Source organism: Panthera pardus, unplaced genomic scaffold, assembly GCF_024362965.1.
Source record: "Panthera pardus isolate Hobbes unplaced genomic scaffold, ASM2436296v1 HiC_scaffold_2, whole genome shotgun sequence".
In the NCBI taxonomy this organism is placed as follows: domain Eukaryota; kingdom Metazoa; phylum Chordata; class Mammalia; order Carnivora; family Felidae; genus Panthera; species Panthera pardus.
The window spans coordinates 8,306,993-8,324,954 of record NW_026526765.1 but is presented as its reverse complement, the minus strand read 5'-3'; the positions used below and the strand labels follow the sequence as shown (position 1 = coordinate 8,324,954).

The 17,962-nt window shown below is 47.0% G+C and overlaps 1 protein-coding gene and 1 long non-coding RNA gene across 3 annotated transcripts in view; both read right to left on the bottom strand.

The window, feature by feature from the left end:
- Positions 1-17,962, bottom strand: part of ANKRD33B (ankyrin repeat domain 33B) — an 83,581-nt gene that overhangs the window by 56,722 nt on the left and 8,897 nt on the right. The gene's annotated exons all lie outside the window — the stretch shown is intronic.
- On the bottom strand, positions 491-17,607 carry LOC128778238 (uncharacterized). The gene is made up of 3 exons (XR_008423662.1): positions 16,892-17,607; positions 15,523-15,592; positions 491-1,581 (listed from the first exon to the last, which is right to left on the bottom strand). It is a non-coding gene; the product is annotated as an uncharacterized LOC128778238 (long non-coding RNA).

Sequence of the window (17,962 nt, the reverse complement as noted above, 5' to 3'; positions counted from 1 at the left end):
AGGCATGTTAAAGGAATAATATGGAAAGTGGATGGATTATTTAACCAACATTGCTGGGAAAGTTGATTATTAAGCAGGGAAAGTTTATACACATGCACCATATATCAAAATACAGATCAAAAGGATTAAAAAATTAAGAGCAAAAAATATATATACATATACTTATGTCCTAAAACAGCTAACTGATCGTAAGACAAGGAAGGGCTTCAAAAGCATAATAATAATGAATAAAATAACAAATAAAAATATAAATTTACTTTGCACGAAAACATAATATTGATTTACATTTCAAAAAGCACAAGCAAATTTAATAGAAGTTTAAAAACAACAACCAAAATTAATGGCAGGATCATTTAAATATCAACAGAAATATATTAAATATCAGCATTAAACACACCAATAGTACAATTTTTTAAATGGATAAAGAACAGAAAAATCAGAAGAAAAACAAGGAATCAATAAATAAATGTGAAATACATATAACCTCACTAATAAGAAAGAAGTGAAAATTAAAATATTAATGAGACACCGTGTACTTAACAAAAAAGATTAGATTTCAGTTATTCACAGAAGATGGATTACTCAGTTAATGGTGTTGGACAAATGCCTTAGCCATATGGGAAAAATAAGATTGGATCTTTACCTCATGGCTTATGCCAGAATGAATCATTAAATATACAACCAAAAAAACACTGGGAGGAAATTGAGATGACGATTTCTATAAACTTGGCTTTAAAAACGCATCTTGAAGCATAACAGCAAAGCCAGAAACCATAAAGAAAAAGACAGATACATCTGACTATTCAAAAACCTACACCTCTTCAGCAAAACAACAGAATAAACAAAGTAAAAAGACAAACGATGAGAACGTCCCCCTTCGACGACAAAAAGCTAGATTCAGTCACATCTACTCTGCCGCCGAGAACGCGAGTGAAATTGAATTTAAAAAAAAAAAAAATCTATTTGGAAGCATCGGACTTCCGAAACAACCAGGACCTGCAGGCTCAGTATCCCAGAAAGAATGCAGAAGCCCTGAGACAAGCTTCCATTCCCCCCGCGCTCTGCCCGTGGCACCTGCAGATTCGGAAGGCTGAGAGACTGAGAAACCAAGGAGGGAACGGGAGCTAAAGGTCAGGGGCACGAGGCAAAGTCTATCAGTCTCGGGCGTTAAGGACACAAAGCTGGAGTTCATGGGCTGCCAAGGAAGACAGGCCTGTTACACAGGCCACATTTCCTGTAGCAAGCGCCAGGTCTGGCCCCTGGGAGTAAGGCAAGCCAGACCTCACAGAGACCACAACCCAGCCTCTGCGATCATCTCTGCCCCACTGTGCCGGAAGTAAATTAAATCTATCCTGGAGGAAGACAACACTACTTCAGTTTTTCACGTACCACGTCTGCCATTTAAAAAGAAAATTACTGGGGCGCCTGGGTGGTTCAGTTGGTTGAGCCTTCAACTTTTGGTTTCCACTCAGGTCATGATCTCCCGGTTGTGGGATGGAGCTCCGCGTCCGGCTCCCCACTGAGCATGAAGCCTGCTTGGGATTCTCTCCTCTCTCTCCCTCTGCCCCTCTCTGCCGTTCTCTCTCTAAAGTAAAAAAAAAAAAAAAAAAAAAAAAAAATTTAAATAAAATAAATAAAAAGTAAATAAAAACTTACCAAAGATATCAGGAGACAGGACCAAAAGAAAAAGAGACCAAAAAAAAAAAAAAAAAAAACCCATCTCCAGGTAGATACAGATATTGGAGTTACCAGACTTTACAGTGACTGTGTGATTAATATGTAACAGAAAATAATGACAAATGGAGAGTTTCAGCAGAGAACTAGAATACGTAAAGAAAGAGTCAGATTAAAACTTTGGCAATAAAATATAAAGTAACTGAGACTTAGAGTTTAAAAAGGAGTTAAGAAGCAGATTAGGCCACATAGAGAATTAGTGAACTGAAAGATGGGTGAAGTGAAAATGCCCGGACAGGAAAAAAGGATGGAGAAGATAAGAAAAAAACACATACGAGTCACATGGAAGATGGTGGAAAAGGTCTAATATGTGTGAATCTGGTGTCACACAATGGGAAGAAAAAGAGAATGGGACAAAACAATATGTGGCAAAATAGTGGCTGAAGATTTTCCAGAACTGACCAAAGATATCAAGCCATAAATTCAAGCAATTCTATAAACTCCAAGAAGATTTACAGAATCAATACAGGGAGGGCACCTGGGTGGCTCAGTTGGTTAAACATCCAACTTCAGCTCAGCTCATGATCTCACAGTTCATGAGTTCAAGTCCTGCATCGGATTCTGTGCTGACAGCTCAGAGCCTAGAGCCTGGAGCCTGCTTTGGATTCTGGGTCTCCTTCTCTCCCTGCTCCTACCCTGTGTGCTCACTCTCTCCTCTCTCACTCTCTCTCTCTCAAAAATAAATAAATATTTTTTAAATAAATAAACACAAGGGCACCTGGGTGGTTAAGCATCTGGCTCTTGGTCTCGGCTCAGGTCATGATCTCATGGTTCGTGGGATCAAGCCCCACATCAGGCTTTGCACTGACAGCGCAGAGCCTGTTTGGGATTCTCTCTTTCCCTCTCTCTATCAAAATAAATAAATTTTAAAAAATAGTTAAAAAATAAATACAAACTGGAAGAAGAATGTGGAACATATGCTAGACAAATAACATCTTTAGCATATTTTCAAAATTCTTAGAACTCAAGAAGAAAACACAGACTCATAAAAAAATGGGCAAAGGATAGATATGAAGAAGCTGATGTTATATGAAACATGCTTTGACCCCGCTAATCATCAGACACACTCATGTTAAAGTGAGATGTCATTTTCTTACCACGAGTTAGAAAAGATTTAGAAGGGTGAGTGAAAGGAAAGGTACTTTTCTATCTTGCTAAAACCATGAGCCGATTCTAGTGGGCAATTTGTTAGTATCAGTCAGGTTAAGCTACGTTGTGCAGCAGTAACAAGCAATCCCAAAATTTCAGTGGCTTATGACAAATGTCTACTTGCTCACATGACACATCCACTGAAGGTGGGCCGTGGCTCTTTGATGCTGTCTTCCCTCCAGGACTCGAGTTCGTGGAGGAGGCTCTACCTAGAATATTTCGAGTCTCACCGCAGAGGGACAAGTGGGTATGGCAAACCATATGCCATGGGTCTTAAACTGATGGCCAAAAATGACACTGATTTTGCCAGAGTAAGTGGGATGGCCAAGCGTAATGCTATGGAGAGAGAAGCCTACTCGTGCTCCAGGGAGAGGCGGAATTTTGGGGGAAAATAATAGGACCCACCATGTGCATCCAAACTCAAGACCTAACGATTTCCTTAAAAAAAAAAAAAAACTGGATCAAAATGCAAACGTATATGTAAACCGCCGTATCGCTCATAAAGGACAAACTAGAAATAATCTCAGTGTCCACCAGGAAGTCATAAGCTAAATCACTGAAAACATACAGAAAATAGATTATATTGCTGTAGTTAAAAATAATGACGTGTGGGGGGCCCGGGTGGCTCAGTTGGTTGGTTAAGCACCTGACTCTTGATCTCAGCTCAGGTTTTGATCTCAGGGTCATGAGTTCAGGCCCCGAGTTGGGCCCTGTGCTGGATGGGAAGCCTACTTATAAAAAATAATAATAATAAAATAATGGTGTGTACTTGCTGACATGAAAAGATGTCCTCAATAAGTTACTAAGGAAAGCAGATCATATGTCCCATATTATATTAAATGACTGAAGTTAAACCTAAAACGTGTAATTATCTCTAGATCAGAGATTTTCGGATTTGGCATTTTGCCTTTCTATTTATCTGAACATTTCACAATAAGACTGCGTGACTTCAATCCTTCAGAAACCAACAAACCCCTTTCAATATTTTTAACAACAAATGTTCCGTGTCACGGGGATCCAGCAAAACAGGCAATTTCATAAACATGCGCGTGGAAGGAGAAATCAGTAGTTTTCCTAGAAAGCAAAATAGCCTTTAAAAGGCTCATACTCTTCTTTTTTTCCCTTTCTTAACTTTATTTATTTATTTTGAGAGAGACAGAGACAGCACGACCAGGGGAGGGGCAGAGAGAGAGAGAGAGAGAGAGAGAGAGAGAGAGAGAGAATCCCCAAGCAGGCTCCACCCTGCCAGCCGTGAGACTCGAACTCACGAAACTGCAAGATCATGACGGGAGCCGAAACCAAGAGCTGGACACTTAACTGACTGAGTCTCCCAGGTGTCCCGGAAAAGGCTCAAACCCTTAAACCCTATAATATGCCTCCTAAAACTTGACATAAAAAGCAACGTTCCAAGTGCCAATAAAAGATATACTAAGACATCCATTCATCAGAGCATTATCTAAGTAGAAAAATTTCGGAAACAAGGAAAATGTCCAACAGATGATTAAATAAACAATGACAAACGCAGTAACAGGTTTTTAAAAATCAAGATTCTTAAGTACTTTAAACATAGAAATGGGGGTGCCTGGCTGGCGCAGTTGGTAGAGCGCGTGACTCTTGATCTCGGGGTTGAGCTTGAGCCTGACATTGGGTGTACAGATTGCTTAAAAATAAAATCTTTAAAAATAATAATAATAGAGAAATGAGCTCAGACTATGCTTATAAGTGAAAAAAGAAGGATATCCTGTATTTACAGGATAAACTTTAGAGACAGATAAACAGAGGGACAGATCACGTTGACTTTGTTATCTCCGGGTACCAATGAGACGTGTTTATATTTTCTTCTTTGTACGTGGCTCTATTTTTTTTTAATTTTTTTGAATGTTTATTTATTTTTGAGAGAGAAAGAGACAGACAGAGCCTGAGTTGGGGAGGAGCAGACACAGGGAGACACAGAATCCGAAGCAGGCTCCGTGCTCTGAGTTGTCAGCACAGAGCTGGATCCGGGGCTCGAACCCACGAATCACAAGATCATGACCTGAGCCGAATTAACCGACCGACCGAGCCACCCAGGCGCCCCTGTACGTGGCTCTTTCTTGTCTTGCTTTTGTTTTGTTTTCATTTTCTGCAGCCGAATTAACTTAACCGACCGAGCCACCCAGGCGCCCCTGTACGTGGCTCTTTCTTGTCTTGCTTTTGTTTTGTTTTCATTTTCTGCACCCGAATACTTACATTGGAAGCAGAAGGAATATCTAATAAATATTACTGCTACATGTCAGGGTATCGGAATAAGGATCAGAGGGTACTGTGATCGTTGACAGGGGAAGTCAGACTCCACCCAGAAGGATCTTCATGAGTCACTAAAATCAGAAACTGCACCGCACCTGGAACGTCAGCAAGCAAAAGATTCCCCCAACGCCAAGCATATACTGCTGTTGAGACCCAGGAAACACAAGAATAAAGCCTTGGTAACTGTAAATGTATTGCAAAAGGCCCACATTTGCACTAGAAAGATCTCTCCTCATCTGAATCCACTGGGACACTGGAAGGCCAACAGCAAATTCCTCAATTACACATGATGATAGCGTCCAGGGGCACCTGGGTGGCTCAGTCAGTTAAGCACCCAACTCTTGATTTCGGCTCAGGCCAGGATCTCAAGGTTCCTATGATAGAGCCCTGCATTGGGCCCCGTGCTGGGCGTGGCAGTGAGGCTCAGCCCTCTCTACCTTTCACCCCAGAACTCTGGCTCTGCTTCATGCATGTCCTGCTCGATGCCCTCAACCTCACATGGAAACCCATCAAACACCACAGCCCAGCTACCTCTTCGTGGGAGGGAGCCCCGCACACCTGCCTGCAGCAGGTGCCTGGGCAGCCAGGCCACGGGGGCTGACAGAGGAAGCCACAAGCACCCCAAAAGTGCTTTCCGGTTCTAGGATTTCTTTCAGGGTCTCCTTTCCCAAGAGTGAAGCCTCAGAGCTCCTACGGACTCGCACAAGCACATTCTCAAACAACCTGCATCCAAGGGAAATGGCCACACGGACTTGAAGTCAGTCCTAAAAAAGCTGAAGTTTAAGGACGCTACATGAGCAGCCCAAATACAGCTTTGTGAACCCAGGGCAACGTCTGGGGACCTCGGCTGCCAACCCAACGTGCATCCATGAAACACCCGATTCAGTTACATGACCGCTGAAAAGACATTAATCCAGTTAAGTGTGATGTAACAGACCAGCTCACCACCACCAGTCCTTACAGACCTGTGGCCCCAAATACCTGTTCTGTCCACCGGAAACAGCACCGTGTTTCAATGGGACGTTACTGAAACTTTCCCTACAGAGTGGAACCGGGTGTTTTTCCTTCCCCTCTAACTCTCATTGCCCAAGACTGGTCTTCGCTCATTAAGTGATCTCATCAGTCCCTTCTGACCTCTCCTGCCAGCTCCCTCTCTCCATTCAGCTCTTGCCCCTCCAGGCTTCCGGCTGTTTCAGAACATTCCTTGTGTTCCCACCACACAGCCCTTTGCCGTTGCTGCTGCATCTGGACTGCCCTTCCCCTAGACAACAGCACAGCCAAGACTTTGACTTCTCTCCTGCCTTTGCTCCAAGGTTCAGATCTGCCCCGCACCGTCCGCTCACACCTCGCCCGCTTTACCGTTTCTCCTCGGCACCCCGTGCTCCAACCCATGCTAGCGGTTTCATGCCTTTTACTGAAATGCTTCTCTCCCCCCAGGTTATTGCTTCTCTCCCCCCAGAGCCCACGAGCCCCATCCGAGTGGGGATTTCAGACTTTGTTCAGCACTCCGGTCCCGAGAACAGCGCCTGTGACAGGTGCACCTGCTCCATAAACATGTGCTAACTCAACGCATCCCTCGAACTGAGGAGAAAGTCACTTCAAAGCTCAGGAGCCAAAACCAAGAAGCGTATTTAATGCAAAAGGCGTTTGTGGTGCTTCTTTTTAAAGGAAGCACTGCAGTCCGGGGTTTGCTTGGAGTGCGACTGGTTAATAAAAATCCCTCTGAAATCAAAACCAAATGTGGGCTTTACGTGCTAGAAGGCACATCACAGTCTTGCCAGGCGTGATGTGGGTCGTCTCTGGCTACTCATTAGCTTCATGATCAATCAAATATCCACGAGCATGTGGTGGCCGCCTCCACACGTCACACGTTCTCCGAGCACCGGATGAAGCCGGAATGATCATCACTGAAGACAAACTCTGGGAAATCTGAGTGGATGCGTCATGCCTCTTGAGGCTCATCTCCTCGTATTACATTTTCAAAAGCACAACTTGTCCTGTTATGAGTATTTTCCAAGAGGAAAATGAAGTATAACATTCAGATTCTAACAACAACAAATAGTCCGCCTGAGACACTGAGGCGCGTCTACTGCACTGAGGACACCAGCTCATTTTGTGGACCAGGAGCCTTGCACAGGAGCTGGTAAACACAACTTTCCAAAGAAGCCGTGGAAGTTTTAAAAGCGCCTCATGAAACGTTTGGTCAGTAAGAGGCAGGAGAGCGCGGCCAGATGTGCCAAATGCTATAGACTTTTCTGTCAGACCTCAGGAATTTCTCCATGTAAATAGGTACCAGCATTCACAACTCAAAACAATTTCACTTCCTTTTGTCCTCTATTTCAGTGATCTTACCCTGGGGAGTGATTTTGTTCCCTGAGGGGACATTAGTCAATGTCTGGAGACATTTTTCATTGTCACAACTGTGCGGGGTGGAGGGATGCTACTGGGCTGAGGCCAGGGATGCTGTTCAACCCCAGAGTGCACAGGACGATCCCCACAACAAAGAATTACCTGGTCCCAACCGCCATTAATGTCAAGGTGGAGAAGCCTCAATATAAAATACTTAGGAATAAATTTAACCAAGGAAGCGAAAGATCTGTACACTGAAAACTGTAAAATATTAATGGAAGAAACTGAAGAAAGTATAAAAAAAAAAAAGATGGAAAGATATCTTGTGTTCACGGGTTGGAAGAATTAATATTGTTAAAATAGTCACACTACCCAAAGCAACACACAGATTGAGTGCAATCCCCATCACAATTCTAACGGCATTTTTAACAGAAATAGGAAAATAAGAATCGAAAATTTGTATGGAACCACAAAAGAGCTGAAGCAACCTTGAGAAAGAACAATGCTGAAGACATCACCCTCCCTGATTTCAAATGATATCACAAAGCTGTAGTCATGAAAACAGTATAGTACCAGCACGAAAGCAGACACCCAGGTCAACGGACTAGAATAGAGCCCAGAAAAGGTTTCAAGCATGTAAAGTCAACTGATTTTTGACAAGGGCTCCGAGAACACGCGGCGGGGAAAGAATGGTCTCCTCAATGAGTGGTACCGGGAAAACTGCATATGCACCTCCAAAAGAATGACATTAGATCCTTATCTCACACCGGCCACGAAAATCAACTCAAAGTGGATTAAAAAACTGAAATATAGGACCCTGAAACCTTAGTTTTAAGTATTTCAAAATCAAGGTATATAACTGACAGCCAGACACGGCACCCAATTTTATTCAACAAGCAGATACAAACCGCCTACTATGCGCGGCCAACTCTGCCTGACTGAAGGGGACATAAACTGAATGGTGCTGACGCCCTCCCTCATGGAGCTGACCAAGCCTAGACAGAAAATATTGACCCAGCATTATCAAGCAAAGCCAGAGGAGTTTTGTAAACAAGTTGCAAACCGTGCTGGGAACCCCAGAGAGAAGCCAGCGTGTGAGGAGGTGTGGGAGAAAGATCCCAGCAAAAGTGACATCTGAGGGCATCTGGGTGGCTCAGTCGGTGAAGCGTCCGACTTCGGCTGGGGTCATGATCTTGTGGTTCATGAGTTCGAGCCCCACGTCGGGCTCTGTGCTGACAGCTCGGAGCCTGGAGCCTGTTTCAGATTCTGTGTCTCCCTCTCTCTCTCTGCCCCTCCCCTGCTCGTGCTCTCTCTCTCTCAAAGAATAAATAAACATTAAAACAAAAAAACTTTAGGGGCGCCTGGGTGGCTCAGTCGGTGAAGCGCCCGACTTCGGCTGGGGTCATGATCTTGTGGTTCGTGAGTTCGAGCCCCACGTCGGGCTCTGTGCTGACACCTCGGAGCCTGGAGCCTGCTTCGGATTCTGTGTCTCCCTCTCTCTCTGCCCTTCCCTTGCTCACACACACTCTGTCTCTTCCTGTCTCTCAAAAGTGAATAAAAACATTTTTAAAAAAAAGTGATATCTAAGACTGCCCTGCAGTAGAGAGAGGGGACGGGTGTGGGTCCAGGGACAGTAAGGATCTGCCGTGGCATGGAGGGGGCACGGCACGTGGCTGGGGGGACAGCAAGTCACCCCGGTGCTGTCACCTTCCCGACAGCAAGGGCAGCAGTAGAAACTCAGGCATCTGGAGCTTTCCTGCAGTGGGCCTTGAAGGAAGCGCTTCCGGAGATGCTGCTCCTGTACTGAAAGGCATGTGTGTGAAAACAAACCCAGAAGTAGCGGCAGAACAGAGTGGAAAGTGGCAAGGAGACCAGAGAGGAAGCACGGCACCTATTTCAGGGAGATGGCACAGAGCCCCAAAGTAGAGCAGCGGTGGGACACCCCAAAGGCAAGGGGGAGGCCGTCCCAGGCCCGTCCGGAATTTAGAAAGTGACGTGATGGGGGAGGCCGGGCCTGCCCCAGGATGCGGACCACCAGGGCCGGCCCTGTGATTTGCGGCCCCCGTGCAAAATGAAACCGCCAGGCCCTGGTTCAAAATCATTAAGAATTTCCAGAAAGCGACAGCAGAGCATTGCACCACACAGGGGGCCTTTTTTAAGCACAAGGCCTGGAGCGTGGCACAGGTTGCACACCCACGACACCAGCCCTGGAGGCAGAGGCGATAATGACAAATGTTGGAGGGTGGCAACGAGCCGTGTTGCAAACACGTAAAGTAGGAGACATTGGGAGAAGGTTTGGCGCAAGAAATCCCGCGGCTGATCCGAATGCGGGTATGACTCCGGGAGTGCTGTGCAGGGCTGAGGGCTGGCATCGGCAGAACAGACCTTGAGGGGGCTCTTCCAGCAGCCAGTCTTCCTAAGGGAATATGTGAGTCAGGGCTCTCCAGAGAGACACAGCCAGCCGGAGATGTAGACACAGAGAGATGTATTTTAAGGAACGGGTCATACAAGCAGGAGAGCTGGCAGGCTGGAGACTCAGGCAGGGGCTGATGTTAGTCTTGACGCAGAATTCCTCCTTCGCCCGGAAAAGTCAGTTTTTTTGTTCTTAAGGCCTTCGACTGATTAGACTAGGCCCACCCACATTAGTGGTGGCAATCTCCTTGAGTCACTGTAGCTGTAACCACATCCACAAAGTACCTTCACAGCACTCGGAGACCAGTGTGTGACTGAGTAACTTGGTGCTATAGCCTCGCCCAAGATGATGCCTAAAAACAGCCACCACAGGGAGGGGAGGGACAAACCCATGGCAAGAGGCTCAGGAAATGGGCAAAGAAATGGACACCAGAAAGTCCAGGTGAAACCAGAAAGTGAGCAGGGGACAAGAAGCCTATGGGGTCCAAGGAGGTGGCTTCAGTGTGTGTGACCTCAGCTGCAGAGCATTTCACAGGGGCTCGGGGGGTTGGGGGTACCCCGAGGTCAGGCCACTGTTAGGATCATGCAGCAGACTGTTCAGACCAGGAGCACCCGGCCGAAGGGGACGGAAGGGGCTCCAAAGCCCAGCCAAGCTGCGTTATCCCCCACCTTCCATGCAGAAAGGGATGTCATTTTCCAGTACTGACAATAGTCAGTCTGGGCCCCCAGAACAGATGCTTTCATAACACCCAACCACAGAGCCACGAGGAGAGTTGCAAAGCCAGAGAAGGCGGAGGTCCTGAGAGAGCCCCCACGGTCATGGCTGGGCACCAAGCACTGGGCACAGACCCGCCCGCCCCACATGCCTTTGGCCTTGGAAAGCAGAGGACTTCAGGATCCCATCAGAGCCAACCCACTGGGGCAGGTGAGATTAGGGTTTGTTTGGTTTTGGATTCTTTTTCCCTTGTTTAGAAGGGTTCCAAGTCCATTGTAACAAGAAGGAAAAGAGAGAGGGCAGGACGGAAGAGGCTGGGCAGACAGCAATGAGTGGATAGGAGCGGGGGGGCTTGAGGGGGTCCAGACCCACTCGGGGAGGGGCTTCGTGCTCCGAGGGCAGGGGTGACGGCAGTGCAGCTGTGTGTCCTTGGCCTTTACTGAGCACTTCCCCTGCTCCCGTCCCTGTCGCGACACAGGTCAAGGGCAAAACCAGCTTGGCCAGCCCAAGGAAACACAGCTATCCCTTGATGCAGGATCAAGGAAAAGGGGGTGGGGGTAACAAGCTTGAAGAACACTCCCTCCCTCTTCTCTTCAAAACAGAAAGCCAGGATGCGCCTGGGAGGGACAGAAAGCCTCCCAGGTTGAACTGAAACACTGACCAGGAGATACACGTGCAACCCATCAGGCTTCTCAGAGCTGAGCGTCAGAATGTCCTGGAGGGTTTGCTAACCACACAGAGCCAACCCCACCCCAGAATTTCGGATCCAACGAGTCAGGAGTGCGTCCCCAGCTGCTGCTGACGCTGCTGGGCACTTTGAGGACCTCAGTGACCAGTCAGCAAGGCGACGGAGGGATGCCCAAGAGGGCAGTTCAGCCTGATGCTCAGTGTGAAACGGGTCAGGTTTGGGGCTGGGCACCCTTTTGTAAAGACTTCAGTCCTGTTCATACATCGCAACTTCTAGGAAGTTTATGGTTAAGACACGTGAAGGGGGGGACCAGCACATGTTACCCCATCGTGTTAACCCCATCGCGCCGGCGGCCGGTGCTTCCTGCAGCCGAGTGAAGGCTGTGTTCTTTCATTGAGTCAAATGTCACGATGTCTTGTCATAAAGTGACAGGGATCTGGTTCTTCCTTCATAAATTTCCTTTCGTAAATAATGTAAATGGTTAAAACGGATTAGGGGTTGCCTGTGGCTAAAGGGGCGGCTGGGATAGAGGGTCACATTGGAGGTACAAGGTTTTCTCAGAGGGGATGCTGACATTCGTCTGTGAATGTCCCCAAGTCCTCTCAACTGTACCAATGCGGCTGCTGTTAACACACTCATTTTCCTTCACTTTCCCCTTCGCATTACTTCCTTCGAGTTTGCCTTTGGGGGATTCCCCATCACTCCGAACCTTAAAGACTTAAATTAGCTTTCCTGTGAACAAAATTTTTTTTTCTATTCCTGGACATCCTATGATGACTTGATTAATTTTACTCATGTAAACATTTTTTTTTTAATCACAGAACAATAGAATTCTACCCTTTCAGACACAGAGACCGTCTTCATGTGAACCCAATCCAAATCTCCAGGTGGACCCCCTTGGATTTTTTGAAAGTCGGGCACCTGTGGTTCTCTCCACATATTATACAAATAAACTACGTACCTCCTCTGCAAGTAGAATAATATTTTAAATCATTTTTAAAAAGTTCTTCAGCACTTGATGTATTAGGAGGTGGGGCCTCTGGAGTGTGATGAGGTCAGGAGGGTGGAGTCGCATGATGAGATTAGTTCCCCGATAAAAGAGACCCCAGAGAACTCTGGAATGGGGTAAAACATGTGTTAAACAGCCAACATTCAGGAACAGCCACTCCTTTGACAAAAAGAGCTTTTTCTTTTTTACAGAAACTTTTTGCTAAAGTACGCATGTTGCTGATAAGGAAATACAGCCCCCACGTATTTGCCAAAGCTCTTAGGTCGAAATCAAGTCATTTGCAAAATGGTACATGGAAACAGCCCAATGCAAACAAACGGAGTTTTTAGCTCTTTTCAAAGGGCCCCTCCATTGATTTAACATTAGGAACCCTTTATTTTTTTATTTTTTAAATGTTTATTTATTTATCTTTGAGAGAGAGAGAGAGCGCAAACACGAGTGACCGGGAGGCAGAGAGAGGGGGAGAGAGAGAATCTCAAGCAGGCTCCACGCTGTCAGCACAGAGCTGGACTCTGGGGTCGAATTCACGAACCGTGAGATCATAACTTGAGCTGAAGTCAGGAGTTGGACACTCCACCAACTGAGCCACCCAGGCACTCCCACTGGGAATCCTTTCAAAATAAGTTAACAGCATCTTACTGAGCATGATGGGGGGGGGGGGGGAGGGGGGGGGAGAGGGAGGGAGGGAGAGAGAGAGAGAGAGAAAGCACAATCAGGGGAAAGGGGCAGAGGGAGAGAGAATCTTTAGCAGCCTCCATGCTCAGCACAGAGCCCAACACAGGGCTCGACCCCATGACCCTGGGATCATGACCTGAGTGGAAATCTAGAGTCAGACGCTCAACTGACTGAGCCGCCCAGGCGCCCCAGTTCTGGTTTTTCTAAAAAAAAAATAACTCAATTCACTCATACCTCATTCTAAAACCAATGGGTTTAGATCTGTCGACACCAAAGAAAATTTCAAATTCACCTCAGAGTTCCTGGTGCATTTTAGGGAAATGTATTTATCCTGCTTTTCACGTGTGGCAATGGAGACTCAGCCCTCCTCTCCAGGATCCACCCGAGGGCCCTTCCTGATCAAGGGCTCCCCTGCCCCCCAAAAGTACCCTCAAGAAGCTACACCTGCCATGTGTCCCACGTGGGTGCTGTAGCATGATAAAACAAAACAAAACAAAACAAAAAACAAAAAACAGCCCAGAGGTGCCCGGCTGTCTCAGTCGGTAAAGCATACATCTCTTGATCTGGGGTCAGGAAGTCAAGCCCCACATTGGGCATAGAACCTATTTTAAAACAAAACACAACAGGGGCGCCTGGGTGGCTCAGTCGGTTGAGCATCCGACTTTGGCTCAAGTCATGACCTCACGGTTCGTGGGTTCGAGCCCCACGTGGGGCTCTGTGCTGACGGCTCAGAGCCTGAAGCCTGCTTCAGAGTTTGTGTCTCCCTCTCTCTCCACCCCTCCCCCATTCGCGCTCTCTCTGCCTCTCAAAAATAAACGTAAAACAAAAACACAGTCTGAGCAACTAAATTTAGGTAAATGCTTCCCTCCCAGGGACAACCCCCCTCCCCCCACCACCAATATAAATTAACACAACAGCTTTCCTCCAAGATAAGAAGCCCAGGTGCCACTAAAGGAGGAAATCTGAGGTCAGCAGGTCTTTCAGCTTCTCTTGGGGACACTTCGTATGTGGCCCCAACGGGTGACCGACCACCTGGATCTGCCAGGGCACAGGGGTTTCCCAGGAGGTAGGACTTTCAGGGCTGCCGCAGGAAACTCCCAGATGCAACAGAGCAGGATGATAACCCCACAGGGCCATCGTGTGGCTGCTGAAGGCGGCCTCCCCCACTCCATCACAACGCAGGGAGGATGTGCCAGAGACCTCCGACGTGGCCTGTCCCAGCCCACCCTTCAACAAAAGAGGATGTGCGGTAACAAAATGCACCAGGGTCGCTCCTTCCCCACTCCTCGGTGCCTATGTCCCTTTCCACTGTGGACGAAACAGGTCCCCCAAAGATCTGGATCCCGAGAGGCAGGACAGCCAGCAGGGAGATGCATCTCCTGGTAACAAAAGGACCCCACGGCGCAGCAACCTCGCTTCAAAGTCTCCTCGGCTGAGTCCGGTGCAGCTCGGCACTGCTATAAATGGACGTGATTTCCTAGAAACCCACCCATTATCTAACCCGAAAGAGACAAGACCGAACTCACAGCGCTGGTAAAACTGACCTAGGAGCTGAGTCACCACTGCTGTTTTTAGCACATGACTACTGTCCCTCGTGTTTTCAAATACAAAAGCTGGAAGGTCTGGGCGGAAGCCATACAGACCGACCAACTTGACAGGAGGGGCAGGGCCAGGCCCTTTGGAATGCCTGGCTCGACCATATCAAGGAAAAGTAGAAACGGAAGGAAACTCTGGAAACCCGCTGCAGTGGCATCAGACTGTGAGAGTCTCCGGATGGACCAGGGCTTTGATTCCTGGGCTCTCCGCACTAACCTGTACTCGAGGACAATGCTGAAGAACGAAAAAGGCTTGTAATGATCCCCAGCACATATGTGCCATCTTCCCCCTCCCGGAAGTGCCCTCCTTCCTCATCGGTTGGGAGTCTAAACCCTTCTCGTTCTCCCCCAAGCCTCAGACTGCTTCCCCTCCACTTCCTGAGGCAGCGTCTCAGTCTCCACCCATCTGGAATCACAGGCGCTCCCAAGACGCACCAAGATGGGGCGCCACACCCTTCTCTCCCTCCCATCTACCCTGACACCTGGCTTCATCTGCACCCATGGCACCAACTGCCGCTCGCTGAGTATAAACGCTCAACACAGGCTCCACCCTCAACATTCTTGTGGTGACAGAAGAGTCATCACCAACTAGACATGCCATTCTCTTGCTTCCTCCTTTTCTCTTGGCTAAAATTGGAACAGCCGTACTGGAAACCATCTTGAGATTAACTCGCCATGGAAACAATAGCTCCACTTACTGAGTGCCTGTGATGTGCATTCTGCCTCGAGCCTCTGTAACGTGTTGCTATTTCCATACTAAGCATCCCCATTTTATGGCTGGGGATCTAGAGGAAACTCAAGACGAAAAGATCATGTGACTTGTCCACGGTCACGTAACCAACCTGAGCCCGCCATCTTTGGCCACCAATCTGCTCTAAGAAACGTCCCAGAGCTCTTCAAACGGGTGTACGTGCCAATCACATCAAGGCCTGAGTAAAGTACTGATTCTGGTCCAGTAGGTCTCGGGAGGGCCTGGGATCCTGTATTTGGGAAAAGCTCTCATGTGATGCCAGTGCACGGCAGCAATGGCTCATACATCTAATATTCCCAGCGGGTGCCATTCCCACACATTAACCAGGTCTGACACTGCTTTGCTTTTCTAAAAACTATGTATCTAAAACTGATCTATTCATGGAGGTAAGGCTACAGATAAAAGGTAACGCATGCCTTTATTTTATTTTCCAATTTTTATACGGTGGTAAAACTGACATAAAATATCTCTACCTTAACCACTTTTAAGGGTTGCCTTCCTTCATTATTATACTGGTGATCGTGAAATAATGATACAGGCCAATAATGATACGTGGCTCAGTCGGTTAAGCGTCTGACTCTTGATTTTGACTCAGGTCATGGTTTGTGGGTTCGAGCACCATGTGCTGATAGTGAGGAACCTGCTTAGGATTGTCTCCCTCTCACTGCCCCCCTTTCTCTGTCCCTCCTCTGCTCTCTCTCACTCTCAAATAAATACTTAAAAAAAAAAACAAAAAAGAATGATAGATTCACAGAAACCGCCGCCCCCCCCCCCCCCCCGGTGTTGACATGTGACAGAATTACGGGGCAGGGGCACCACCATGAAATGCACATGGCCACAACCCACAGAGCTTGCTCAGCTGTGGGGTGGGTGGGGTGATTCTCTGCCATTTCAACCCACGTGTAGACCACCACAGTCCAGATGCAGGCCTGGCCGTCACCACAGGCCCCCGCCTGCCACCCCGTTAGGGAGCCCCTCACTCCTCCTCTCTCAGAAACCCTAGCCCCGGCAACCCATAAGCTGGTCTTCATTGCTACAACTGCATTATTTCAAGAATGTTACACAAATGGAATTACACAGCCTAATTGCCCACCTTCCTTTATGTTTAAATCAACTTCCTGCACCTTCCGTCGTCTCAGGAAATGTGCGACACTGAATTTATGTAACACCCTGCTCCTGCCTCTTCAAGGGGCTCGCCTCTACACCCCCCGCCTGGCCTCTCTCCGCTGGAATGGCCCTCGCTCGGCAGGTGCTGTATCTGATCCAGGAGTCAGTTAAATCCCAGAAACAGAAGCAAGAGAGAAATGCTTGACTCCACATCCCATCACTTGCCTACTCCGGATTGAACTTATTCGGAGCTGACGTGAATACACCTTGGGAAGCATACATCTGTTTTTGTGACTTTGAAATTGCTCTCAGTCCCACGACTCCAACCCAATTTTAAAAGCCGCTGAGCCAACCGTCACTCGAGATTTCATGTCTACCATAATTTCCTATCTCTGACTTGGTAGAAATAAGTAAAATTCACCTTCAATTGTCTTTCAAACTTAAGAACATCACTTGAGGGGCGCCTGGGTGGCTCAGTCAGTTGAGCGGCCGACTTCAGCTCAGGTCATGATCTCATGGTTCATCAGTTCGAGACCCACGTCGGGCTCTGTGCTGACAGCTCAGAGCCTGGAGCCTGCTTCGGATTCTGTGTCTCCCTCTCTCTCTGCCCCTCCCCTGCTTGCACTGTCTCTCTCAAAAATAAATAAACATTAAAAAAAATTATAAGAACATCACTTGAAAACAGTCTCGTTTATGTACACACACAACGAATAACATCAAGGATTCTTAACATCCTACTTCATCTTAAAATCTGACTCCATAAGAACACACATACACACACACACACACACACACACACACACACACACACACCCCATACCTACACCATCATTCCACCAGCCTGTCTAAAAAAATTACTTCCCAATTGTCTTGAATGAAACATACTTTCTTTGTTCACACATGTTAACAACTTCTCTACAACCTTCTTATTTCTTTTAATTAAAAGGAATTACAGGGGTGCCTGGGTGGCTCAGTTGGTTAAGTGTCTGACTCCGGGTCAGGTCATGATCTTGCAGTTCACGAGTTCAAGCCCTGCGTTGGGCTCTGTGCTGACAGCTCAGAGCCAGGAGCCTGCTTTGTATTCTGTGTCTCCCTCTCTCTCTGGCCCTCTCCCTTTCTCTCTCTCTCAAAAATAAACATTAAAATTTTTTTTAAAAAAAGGAATTACATATTATTTTATGTATGGAACTACTTAATTTGGAGAAATCATAGACTATCACTTGGTTATCATTTAGAATAGCTGACCCAATAGGCTGCAAGGCTAGTCTCAAGAAATTTCAAGTAAGTATCATATAGACCATATTCTCAGTATGGTCTATATGTGCTGTGCTGACAGCTTGGAGCCTGCTTGGGATTCTCTCTCTCCCTCTCTCTTTGCCCCTCCGCTGCTTGCACTCTCTTTTTCTCTCCCAAAATAAATAAACAAATAAACATTAAATAAAAAGACCATATTTTCTGAATCAGGCTTAAAAAATTCATTTAATAAAGCTTA